Consider the following 13083-nt stretch of genomic DNA (forward strand, 5'->3'; position numbering starts at 1 on the left):
CTTGGTTGCTATTAACAAAACACTTCCAACAGCATATTGTATTTTTCCAAAGGAGTTTTACATCAGAGAACAAGGACCTGTAGTACTTTGGCTCCTGGAAACTTAATCCCAAGAAGCTGCACAAGCAATTGGTTTTATCTTGAGAATATACATGATCAGAACTACCATTACTGTCCTCCACGTGCCCACAGATACAACAGTCAAGAGTAGTTGCCCCAAACCGCACAGTTGAGCAGCTGTGTTGTCTTAAGTATTCAACTCTAAATACTAAAATAATTATTTTCCTCTTCTTTTATTTTTTTTTAATTAATTTGGACAGCAGCAAACACTAATAAGATAATTGGCAGGATGGCTTATTATTCAGAAGGAAACAGACACAGAATAAATGCTCCCTCTTCTCTAATGTGCCTTTGGGAACAAGAAGCAGAAACTGGAGCAGAGAGCTTTCACAAGGGACAGATGATGAAGCCTTCACTATATGCTTTCTTTTGCCAGCCCCACTCAAGCCTCTTCCATAATTTCCTCACTACCAGAGTGGTGCAGGGGCTACACAGGTAGCAGGAGTGGAAATGCCACAGGGAGCAGTCGTTGGGTCCCACTGTCACACCAGCATCCATTTGGATGCTGTGGATTCTGACTTTGCTCTGGACTTCAACACCACTGCTCCTACTGGTGCAGCGAGACCAGGAGTCTCCGAGAGGCATCGGTTTCTATGTGCTGCAGTGTCTGACCCCTCATATTTCTTGCAGAATTTGATGAAAATGATTGAGAAAGTCATTCTCTGTGTCATTCCCCCTAAGCCATGTGTAAGTTTCTAGGAGGAAAAGAATATCCTTTGTGCTGGTTCACAGAAAGAAGATGTGTTCTTGTTGTAAAAAAAAAAAGTTTAGTAAGGTTTTATTTTCATGTGCATAGCATACTGGAAAGCAGATATTTCCCCATTTTATGTCCTTTACCGAATTTTAGCCATTTTTCTGCATATGTAAGCATGGGAAAACAAAAAAAAAATTTAATGAAAATTTTGAAGAAGATGGAAGAACTTGAAAAATCATTGACATTACAGATTCCTATCCAGCAATTCCACTGTGAGAATGCAATGAGAAAACAAATAGTAGATTATTTTCCCATGCTTTCCATGCTTCTAAACCCTGCTTAGAGTTACAGGTGAGAAGTCAGTAAAGACAAGTCTTACATTCTCTGCAAAATAAGACGGTTAAAAACTTGGTTAGAAGATCAGGTCCTGCACTAAAGGTAGGATTTACAAGTGTATAAAACTATGCTTAATATACTGACCAGAGGTTAACCATACCAAAGCAAACAAATGCACCAAAAACCAGATCAGAAAATGGATAATGAAAGATCCTGCAAGGTTCTCAGATTGTACAGTGCACAGGGAAAGGTCAGAAAGGCAAATTGTCAGATTACTGCGAAGTATTAACACCATAAGAACATAGAATGTAGAAATACAGATAATGATTATGAAATTCTTATGTTACTTATCATGCCTTGTGGGGAGCTGTCTCCTCAGCAGAATGAACCTCTGCAAGTACAGAAAGAACTTTGTCAAATGGTCTTCTCTTTTAATCAGAGTGCAGTTGGTTGGGGCAGACAGGTTTTAAGGATATCAGCAACGTGTGCTTTCTGGTGTTTGTGATTTGTGCCAGTTGTGAACATCCCAGATACTGTAATCAGGTGATTCATTGGTAACAGAGCATCATTTGCACCACCAATAGCTGCTAGAATGCAGCTCTGTTCAGGAAAATATGTTTAAATTCAATTTCTAACAGACCACACCTGACATACACGAGCAGGTGCTGTGTTTTACCCTGTGAAGCCGCGAAGAGCCCAGGCTGTGAACTGAGGGGCTTTCTGAGTCCCCTGTTGTAGCTGCTCTGAGGTTCAAAGTGAGGCGAACCTGCTGTGGGCAGGCATGGAGGCAGATGGAGGGTGTTCAGGTACTCTACAGTGACAGCACAAAACCCTTCCAGCTGGTAATGCGTCCTTAGCCTGTGGGGAACCTTAAAACTCAGCAGAATTCAACTCAGTTTCTGTACAGAAAACAGAAGGCCCATCTATGTAACAAATAATACTCTCTGGAGAAATTTAAACCCTTAGGTCACAAGATGGTGAGATGATTAGGACTTTCCAAAGAAGAAGACATCTTATTTATATATATTTTTAATACCTAACAGCAACCCTGTGTTCCACTCTGAGGCAGAGCAAAATGAAATTCTCCCTGGAAAGAACCCTGATAATCTTACACATGGGTTCTGATAGCAGTTTGAATTTAATAGAATTCTAAACAGCTGAAAATGTATTTTTCTGATAAGAACTGTTGGGTGTTCTTAATCTAGGTGCTGCTGTTACTCCACAAAATAGCACTCACTTGTGCTGGTGTATGCAAAAACGTGTATGAGTGTGTGTTTACCTAAAACCCCCACACTTTCTCTTGCTTTAATTCTGCTTCCTGCAGGATGGAAGAGGGTGGTTTTCAACAGGAATAACATTAAAGAACAGAGAATAGGAAGAGTATTTAGAATAACTAAACAATGGATACAGGCAGTGTTTGTGCAGGTGATCCATTACAAATGCTTTGTATGGAATACCCAGTATAGCAGTGTAGAGCTATGTTTGTCAGCAGACCAGATTCTTATGGTTAGAATTGACTATTACAAAATTAAAACAACAGCAAGCATCATTCTAACAACGTTTGTTGTGTCCGTGTTAATTCACAGGGAAGTGGTGGAGTCACCATCCCTGGAGGTGTTCAAAGAACATGTAGACATGGCAATTCAGGATGTGGTTTAGTAGGCACAGTGGTATTGGGCTGATGGTTGGACTTGATATGCTGGAGGTCCTTCCTAACCTTAATGATTCTATGATTCTGGTTTCCTGAGACTGCCACTGTTAAATATGGAAAGGAATCACATAATCAGCCACCACACTTCAAAGAACTAAGCTAGCAGCAATACAGTGAACACAAAACGTTTTTCGGTTACAGTTTTGCAAAGCATCTACAAAATAAGTAAATAAGTCAAAACTGAGCTATTTTATTAAAATTCTCCCAATGAGTCTACAAAACAACAGTTACCACAGACCTTCAAGAAAGAGAATTAATGACAATCTCTCTGTCTTTACTTCTTCAAAACAATTACTTGAGGCAGGAAATCTTTAGATAAAAACCTCTAATGATGCTAAGTCTCCTATCAAACCTCCTTCCCGAAAACATTACAGCTAATGATGACAAATTCTTTCCTTTTGTACCATAATAAAATTCCCTCTTTGCATGCGGTTCAATAAGAACAATAGAGGATTTGGCATCCTTCTTTCTGATTTTAAATTTAAACTGGTAATTAACTTACGAGAAGTTTACAAAGGTGGAAAAATATTTTTCTTCTTTTGTTGCTATAGTTTTTCTTTGTTCTGAACTTGCAATTATCAACAGATCAATTTAGAAAAAGGCCACTGAATTCACAAGTTTTGAAGTACAGCAAATAAGAGACTCTGCATGTGCTCTTTTCTTTCCTAGGCTGCAGAGAAAAGAAGATAAACCTACAACATACAGTCATAAAGAGCAGGCCAGGTTAGAAGTAAAAATCATAGAATCACAGAACTGGCAAAGACCTCTGAGACCACCAAGTTCAACCGTCAGCCCAACACCACTGTGCCTACTAAACCGTACCACAGAGTGCAATGTCTACATGTTTTTTGAACCCCTCCAGGAATGGAGACTCCACCACTTCCCTGGGCAGCCTCTGCCAATGTTTAATCACTCTTTCAGTATAGAAATTTTTCCTAGTATCCAATCTAAACCTCCCCTGGTGCAACTTGAGGCCATTTCCTCTTGTCCTATCACTTGTTACTTGGGAGAAGAGACCAGCAACCACCTTGCTACAACCTCTTTTCAGGGAGTTATAGAGAGCAATATGGTCTCTGCTCAGCCTCTCCTTCTCCAGGCTACACAATCCCAGTTCCCTCAGCCCCTCCTCTTAACACTTGTTCTCCAGACCCTTCACCGTTGCCCTCCTCCGGACACACTCTGTCCCCTCAATGTCTTTCCTGTAGCGAGTGGCCCCAAACTGAATGCAGTATTCGAGGTGCAGCCTCCCCAGTGCTGAGTACAGGGGATGACCCCTTCCCTGCTCCTGCTGGCCACACCAAGGCTGATCCAAGCCACAATGCCGTTGGCTTTCTTGGCCACCTGAGCACACTGCTGGATCACGTTCAGCCACTGCTGACCAGCACCCCAGGTCCTTTTCCACCAGACAGCTTTCAGTCACTCTTCCCCAAGCTTGTAGAGTTGCATGGCGTTGTTGTGACTGAAGTGTAACACCTGGCACTTGGCCTTGTTGAATCTCATACAGTCGGCCTCAGCCCATCAATCCAGCTTATTTAAGTCCCCCTGCAGAGCCATACAGCTACAGATGGAAGAAAAGCTACTAAAGATCTGTACCATGGAAAACTATAATGAGTAAGATATGCTGCTCCTGAAGTGATGATAAAAAGCTTCCTTGGAGATGGCCTTACAGCCCAAAGGAGAGAGTTCATGATAAAAGGAAGCACATCTCTGCAGCGCACAGGCTGCTGTTGTCCACTCTCCACCGTCCCCTGAGTCCCTGCCAACACCTGCACCTACGCCAGCTGCTGTGCTTCGTGGGCTGCTGGTGCCTACAACCCTGGGAAAAGCAGGAGCTAGGAGAAGTGTTTACAAAGCAGTAAGATGGAAGGGAAAGCAAACACTGCCAGTTAAACCATGTGCTTTCTTTCTGTGGTGCATTGCTGTCCAGTCTAGACTACGGTATATAAGTACTCAGGCAGGAGAGCTTATTTCCAGATAATGGTATTTAATGGCCACACGCTGTTTGGAAGCACAAAAGTGTCAGCTGATCTTCTTACCTACTGAAACTGCTAAATATAATGTGAGTATATAACACATTTTCAGTAATTATGCAAAAAAGTTAACTTTGGCCAGTTCTGTCTACTGAGAAAATATTCACACAGTTTTGCAGAGGAATTACACTGACAGGAATTATGTGTGCAAGTGCGGATGGCAGTGTCCCTCTTCAATTGAAACAGTATGATTTCCATCTGAGTCTACAATAAGACCTATGTGTAATGTTAGAGAAAATGAGGGTATTTGCACAAATGTTTTGTTCTTGAAAATACTGACTATGAGAAACGCGTGTAGAGAAGCCTCTGGAAAATGATGGAACTCTACGATGACATCAGGCACTCCCAAGTAAATGATACCAAGGATTAAATCCCAACAGTAGTTTAAGCATTTCCTACTCTGTGATGTGACAGTCATTGCTGGAAAGGTGGTGGCAGCTTAAGCCATAGCTTTCCACAGCTGCCAGAAATACCCTGGAGGTTTGGTGAGTAGAACAAACTATTGGAGTGCTCCTCATCCACGGCATCGCAGAAGTCAGCCTGTCCAATTCTAATCGCTTCCGTGGCTGTGAGAAGTAACTCAGCTGATTTTACACTAGAGCGCGTTAGAAGAGCTCATGTTGTCTGTTCCCTGGCTGAACTGCAGGGATGTGACTGCCTGCGGGTAGCAGCTGCTGAGAAATAGGAGAGAGCAGCTGTATAGATTGCCTGATAGTGGCCTAACGCTGCTGCCAGTGCTACCTTGGGCAGACTGTAATCAATAATGTTGCTGTAAAGACTCTTTATCAGTCTGGATAAAGCCAGAGACTCTGCAGAAGCAGTGTCTTAACGCTTAAAAAGCTGACATTTGAGGCAATGTAGGTCCACCAATCCTGGGATTCATTATGAAAGCTCTCAATGAAATTATGCAAAATATTTTGTCTGCAAAGGAAAAAGAAGCACATTCAACTCAATACTGCATATCTTTTTCTTTTACTGAAACTGGGTAACAGTAAGGCATCAACAAAGTTGTGCAAGGTCATCAGGAAGCTGTTGGCTGAACAGAAGGTTGTGGAAGTCACTTTATCACTGGAACTGAGCCAGGAAGGCTGAGGAAGAACTTCCAGAGCTCGGAGAATTGCAGATCATTTCTTACAGGTCCAGCACAGAATGTAAAGGCATATATGATAATCTTTTGAAGTACTGGCTGGACCTTTCTACTTGCATCACCGCCAAGCTGTTTGCTTTCAGAGGACGTGTCTGTGGGTGAGTGACAAAGAGGGGACATCACTTGATCTACAGCTGGGACAGGGCTGCTTCTTGCCAGTGAAAGCTGACTCTGGACTGACAAAGATGTTTGTTCTAGATTGAAATATTAAAGTGGCATCTACAATGCAGTAGGCCAAAAGACAACAGGTTTGCTTTTTTGTCGGAGTGCTAGTGCTGAGGTAAGCACTTCTCTTTTTTGCTACATCTGCAAAAGCAATGACTATTATGGTCAAAGTCAAAGGAATTCTGTCAGTTTAGCAGAAGCCTAGATTCTAAAGAATTTCAATACATGTTCAAATCTGGTAAGAGCCGAGTTGTTTATGTTGCACGTTTAATACTGAAAACAGTTTCCATAATAAGTTTGATTTTCAGTTTCTCTCCTTCCCTGTCCAATGTAAATTTAATAATAAAATGAAACCCTGTAAACATGTTTCAAAGCAAAAATCTAAAAACCTCCAGTGTTCCCTAAAACCTCACGTGACATCTCCTCTGGTAGCATCCCTATGGGAAGTTTGCTTTAGGAATGCACCAAAGAGGGTATCTGTAACTTTTGAACAGTTTCTACTTGTTTTTGATTCACAGCAAATCTAGTATTAGTTGGCAGTTGTCGGAAAAGCCTCGGTTTGGGGTTTTTTGACTCATAAAGTAGTAAAAGATTGCATTTCTTTAGGTAATTATTTAGTCATGTTTGTCACATTGCTGTCACATTTGCCACAATGCAGTGTTGTCTAAAGCACAAAGGAAATCTCTTTGGAAAGAATAAAAACATTCACTCCTATTTGTGGCCAGGCAGATGCCTTCACGAGAACCCACAAATGTTTCCAAAGAAGACTTGAGAATGAGGAATGCCTAAACACAGGTGAAAGAAAACAACTCACACACCTCCCTCTGCTAAACTATCCGGCTCAGAGCTGTGCCGGGTTCAGGAAATGTTCTGCACACACATTTCCTCAAAAGGCACATAGAGATAGAGTAACACTGCCCAAAGTGTTACTGACTCTTGCCTTGTTTAAAAGGAAGCTTTCTGGCCATCACGGGGAGGAGGGAAGGGAGTCAGGCTATAGATAAACCCTGCGTTCCAGCGCCTGGGTTGAGCCCAGGAAGCAAGCTAACCACGGGCTGGAAGTGATATTGTGCAGCTCCTTCTGCTTGAAGCTAGGCAGCGCTTCCCTACATCCCTTGAGCTGACACCCCAGCCCTGCTCCTTCCCTGTCAGACTTGAAGACTGGGAAATAGGGGGATATGTTGTAACTGCTGGAGAGAGCCCAATTCAAGCAGATCAGTTGTGCTGCCTTTTGCTCTCTCAAATAATTTCAGCTGGCTTGGTATCTGTTGTATGTCCTTCCAGCAGCAGGGAATGAACGAGCTTGTGGTCAGTGAGGTTTCACTTTGCCATGGGCTGAAACCTGCTGTCACAACGGTGGTAGAGCCACTGCCATCAGCAGCATCTAGCATTTGAGAAAACAGCTTTTGAAACAGCACAGAAATGGTTACCAGTTTTGTCTTTTTAGCACTGGCAGTTTAAATAACTTCCACCCTTAGTTCAAGGATGCTTGCTGATGTTTTCAAGGATGGTCTAGGACCTTCAGGCAGGTGAAGAGGACACAGTGTGCAAACAGAAAACGTTGAGCTATCATTTTCCAGCTACACGTGAGAAAGAAAAAATGAAGACAGACGATCTTTTTAAGGTAAAAACCAAATGAGCCTTGCACAATGGCAAACAGCAGAACAGTACAGTCAGAATGCAAGCAGCAAAGCTACATAGTTTATCAAATGCAAATGTGATAAATTGCTTGTTTATAAATAACTTACTGCTTGTAAATTTAATTTTTTAAATATTTATTAGGTAGAATCATCTGCCTCTAAGGTAGTGATCTGTGTATTAGTGATGACACTCAGATTATTGCCAAGTGTTACCGCTGGCCAGTTTTCATCATAATATTTTATTACCAATAATAATATATTTATTTGTACTGCCTTGTGCACTACCCAGGCTAAGTGGGATCTGTGATGATTACACTGCAAATGCGTCAGCGATATTTCATCTGGGTCTCTGGGGAATGTTAAGGCCATGCACCCTGCCTCCACAAATGTCATGGTCAAGGCTTTCAGTAATTTCACTGAGAACAGGACCAAGCCTTGCCCGTGCTGCTTTGCTTTCTCTCCTGATGAGATCCCTCTGCATCAGCCTCTGCGGCAAGGGCTCAGGAGCTCCCCATGGGTCAGAGCAGTGTGGCTGGTCTTGACTCCTCATTGATTGATTCCCCGAATGCACCATATCATGCAGTGGTTCCTCTTCTATTTCTACTACCACTTGTTATTTTCAGTACCATTTTTAAAGTCACCTTGCTCATCCTTAAATGTTGCAAACCTTGAAGGTAAGATGCAATATCTTTCCAATATGATGGTATAGACTTTACACGTGGAGTATCCACAGAGAATTAAGACACTACCCTTACAGCTTTGTCAATGCTTCACTTATATTTTTCCCATTTATGCTAGAAGACTCTCAGAAAACCTGGAAAATACAGCAGTCTCTTCACCTGCTCATAGGAGCAGGCAGAGTGTGAGCTGAGTGTGGCCATCACAACGGTCTCACACTAATACTGCACAAGGAGCTATCCCCAAAATATTGGAAACAGATGGCATTATAGATGTATAATGTGTCAGAGGATCTCTTATACATCTTCCAAAGCCCTTTGGCACACAGGGCACAAGCGTTTCAAGCTCTGAACATGGATAAGTTGCATTGCATGGCTGACTATCCACTGGCTCCTGTGTTAAATAGTTCTTCAAACACACAACTTTGAGAGCCTTTGGTTTTCTGTGCCACAATTACTGCCATTGCATCAGTACCTTTTTCCCCTTCTTCCAGTACATGTTTGATTTTTCCCTCTTTATCTCTCCTTTCAACTCTAAACTATTTCCCTAAAAACTGCACTTAGGTATGATTATTCCCTCAGTTGCACAATTACATCACCCCTTAAAAAACATGCCATATTTGTGCATGAAGGAGTCACTGTTGGATTTTCCCACCCTTTTTTCTTTAAAAAAAAATAAAAATGAACAAGTAATGGAAGGAATAAACCCCCACAAAGTCTTGGTATTATCCTACTACACAGCAGTCGTTGAGACATCAAGTGAAAAGTAGCTTCTCCAACAAAAACGCTAGGGGAGGTTAAAGGAAATGTAGGTGGGTATTTCTCGTTACAAAAGGCTTATTGTACAGAGCTGGTATTAAACATGGGGTGATATCCTGCATATGGCTTTATACACCCAAACTTCAAGCCTGTGGGAATTTCAAAGTGCAAAGAACATAGAATCTAAGCCAGAATTATTTGTAAACATGGCATAGACGAGATTTATATAACTGGCTACTGCACATCTATGAATCCAGGAAAGGAAATAATTGCAAAGGAAATTAAAGTTAAAAATAGTCACGAACCACCAAAAGGACTGTGCTTTCACCTTTTTCTCTGGCAACAGGGTGCTACACCCACTTGCTGTGTGCCAGTTCATTCTTCTAGATAACCAGTAGGGCCAGGAATAGGGTCTCCAGTTTAAAAAAGAAACTTTACTTGGTAAATACTTCCTATTATGTGTTCAAAATAGGTTTTAGATTGCTTAGACAAAAAGCTTATACAATTTGCCTGTACATGTAGCACAAAATGTCTTCTAATAGCGTGTTTCAGTACAATGCACTTCTTTTGAGAGCAGGAACAACTAAAATAACTAAAAATAAGAGAAATTTAAGAATGAAAACTAAAGCTACCATACCATCTGATGGCATTTATTACCAGCAGAACATGAGAAAAGGTAATGTGGTGTTAATGAAGAGATGCTGTAGAGCTATAAGATCTGAATACTGAAAGTATGGACATATTTGCTTGTAGTTGCCAAATCAACAATTATTTATATGCCTATAGACACTCAATAAAACCCAATATAAATTAATAGTGGAACAAGACAGAAATGAAATGGGGAGAAAGAGTCAAGGCGCAGCTCTGTGGCAGTGAATACTGCTGTTAGCTGTAGTGCAGGTGGTGGTACTGAGACCACATCAGGAAGCAGGGAGGATTCCCAAGGTCTTTAGAGGCTTCCAAACACACATCCGAAGCCAGGCACAGGTTTTTAAAGGGGTCTATGAACAGGTCGTAGGAAAACACAACAAGCTAAAGGAAATCTCTGGGGCCATAGTTACAGCAATAACTTCCTTAATAGCAACGATTTCCTTAAGAGTAAGGAAGTTATAATCCATACTCAAAAGGAAGTGGTAACACAATTAAGCTTCATGTGTGCACGTCTAGTGAGCGATGTGGGAAACAGGTGAGAAGTGTGGGCTTTTAAAATATTAAGTGAAAGGTTTTGTGAAAAAACACGTGCAGGTGCCACATAAGGACACTCAAATGTGTTTTAGCAATTGCCAAGATACAGTGATGGGTTATCATGGGATCCCTACCTGTTTGCTCATTTTCCCCTCATTTTCTGAAATTAAAAGCAGCAATTTTTCATAGAAATAGGATTTTTAGTGCCATCTGAAAACAGTTTTGATAGATGGATTTGAATAAGTTGTCGGTAAAAGCTTTTGGCTTCTACAAGCTAAACAGGCATTGACAATATAGAGCTTGATGCCTGTTTCCGCACAGGAAAATCCAAATGCAAGAGGTCTGCATGAGATGCGTGAGATCTTTCCTGTGGATCTGGCTAATCAGCACCTATTCTGCAACACAGATTTTATTATCAGTATGGGGTTACAAACGCGCTCATTAATCACAGCAGATGGGAGAGGTTTATAAAAATGATTGTTAGAAGAAACTAAAATAAAAACTAACACATTTTGTTAGTAATTCTCATGTACCATTCTGACTGCTGACCCAAGTGAAAACTACATTATTTAATTTAAAGGAATATCGTTTATGTAGGGTAAATCATACTTTCCTTTAGATTTTACTTAGGGATTTAATGACAAATATCCTACATTTCTACATTTTTCCTGTATGCATGTAAGATCTGGGTGTACAGATCCAGACACCAATGAACTGCTCTCAGAGCAAGCAGGATTTCTTCCATCTCAGGAGGAACCTGTTTGGGAATCAGGTTTTGGGTACACTATGAGATGCACAACTTCCATGGAAAGACGAACAACCCTCAGTGAAGCTCCTTGGATAAAAATGCTTTGGAAGCAAAAAATAGACTGGAAGTACCGAAAGGTCAAGTATGGAATAAATTAAACCTGTAATTGATAAGAAGTGACATCCAGGTCTGGCAAAACATGTACTTGATACAAATCATTAATATTTGTTTGTTTTCTGAACTGAGCGTCTGTGATTGTATCCTCTGTTGAAAAGAACCAAAGAATTCAGAATTTTGCCCCTAAGCTAAAGGATTTTTAGCTGTTTCTGGCCCATTGGCTGCTGGCTCACATTAGAGCAAGTTTTTGCAGTGTCACAAACATTTTGCATAAGGACTATTTATATTTATTTACGTCTAAGCTCAGTGTTTGTTTTTAATGTAATCTAGAATGAACTCCTGTAGTAAACACTGATGTTACTGAGAGAAAGCATAAACCATCTAGGACCTCCATTTATACACCCACAGCTCCAGTAACTTAAAAACACTCACTGCAGCACAGCTGAAGGCAGAATTTAGTTTCATGAAAAACAGATCAGTAGTAACTTCCTCTTTTCTATTCAGAAAATAGTTGTTGGTAAGGGAGGCTTTCTGCTGCTTTTCTGAAGGAGGAGCACCAGTGTGCCCAAGCCTGATTCTCAGGCACATCGTGCCCTTGAGTATGCAGGTAACTCCAGCTGGAGTGGTGACCGCTCCCTTTCCCTGGAAAATTCTGGGACTACGCAGCTGTCCTAACAAGGTAAGTATAAATGCAAGAAATGAGTATGAATGTTCCCAGTCACATTTTTGCTTTTGTTATGTGTTGTGTACCCAGCAGCTTCTGGTTCTGCATAAATCAATCCTGGCAACCTCGACATTAGGTTGACTTTCAGCCCTGGCTGGCATCAACCAAAGGTAAAACATATGAATCAAAAGATTCAGAAGCTTTTATAACACTATTTGGAAAAGCACCTTCCTCTGCAAATCGAAAAAGTTATACATAATTTAAAGATACATTTACTCAAGTGCTACTCTTTCCTTAGAAAGCAATGCTGGAGTTTTAGGCATAAACATTCTGAGGCAAATGGGAATGCCACCTGACGTAAAATAAGTTAAACAACAGAGGATCAGGCTTTAATTTCCTTGATTTGAAAGTTACATGATGAGACAACATTTATAAAATTTCCAATTCACATGTTGATAACTAAAGACGCAAAATCATACACCGCAAAGAATTAAGGACAAACTAGTTTTTGTTTTCTAGACTAGGAGAGAAAATTGGGAAAGCTAGAAAAGTGATACCCCAGGGACAACATTCAAGCCAGGGCATTCATGCTGTGTGCGTGGACATAACGCCTTCAGAGGCTGTAGGTTTCCCCTCAAAAAGCAAACAAGCCTCCAGTATGTTAGACAGCAGATAGGACTGAAAAACCCCCCTGACTTAGCTCCCTGGCTCAAAATATGGATCTTGGGATGCCAGTCATTATGTCACTGTACTTTTAAGGTATTCAATCAAATTTTATGCATTTTATGCAAGCCACCTTAAGAATGGCTTGATGTGTCAGGAGAGGCTTTCTTTGTCCTTGAGATGTGAATCATAGAATCATAGTATGGTTTGGGTTGGAAGGGACCCTAAAGACCATCCAGTTCCAAACTCCCTGCCATGTACAGGGACACCTTCAGTCATTGACTGGATTACAGAAGGAAAACCAGCTCCTTTCTCCCATTACCCGAGTAGTTCTGTTTATGTTGATAACATATCTGACAGCTTTGGTTATTTGCATACCCTTTTAGAAGTAATTTCTATGAATAAATTTCAAATGTCAAATACATTTT

The sequence above is a fragment of the Phaenicophaeus curvirostris genome, chromosome 4, assembly GCF_032191515.1.
Source record: "Phaenicophaeus curvirostris isolate KB17595 chromosome 4, BPBGC_Pcur_1.0, whole genome shotgun sequence".
Classification (NCBI taxonomy): Eukaryota; Metazoa; Chordata; class Aves; order Cuculiformes; family Cuculidae; genus Phaenicophaeus; species Phaenicophaeus curvirostris.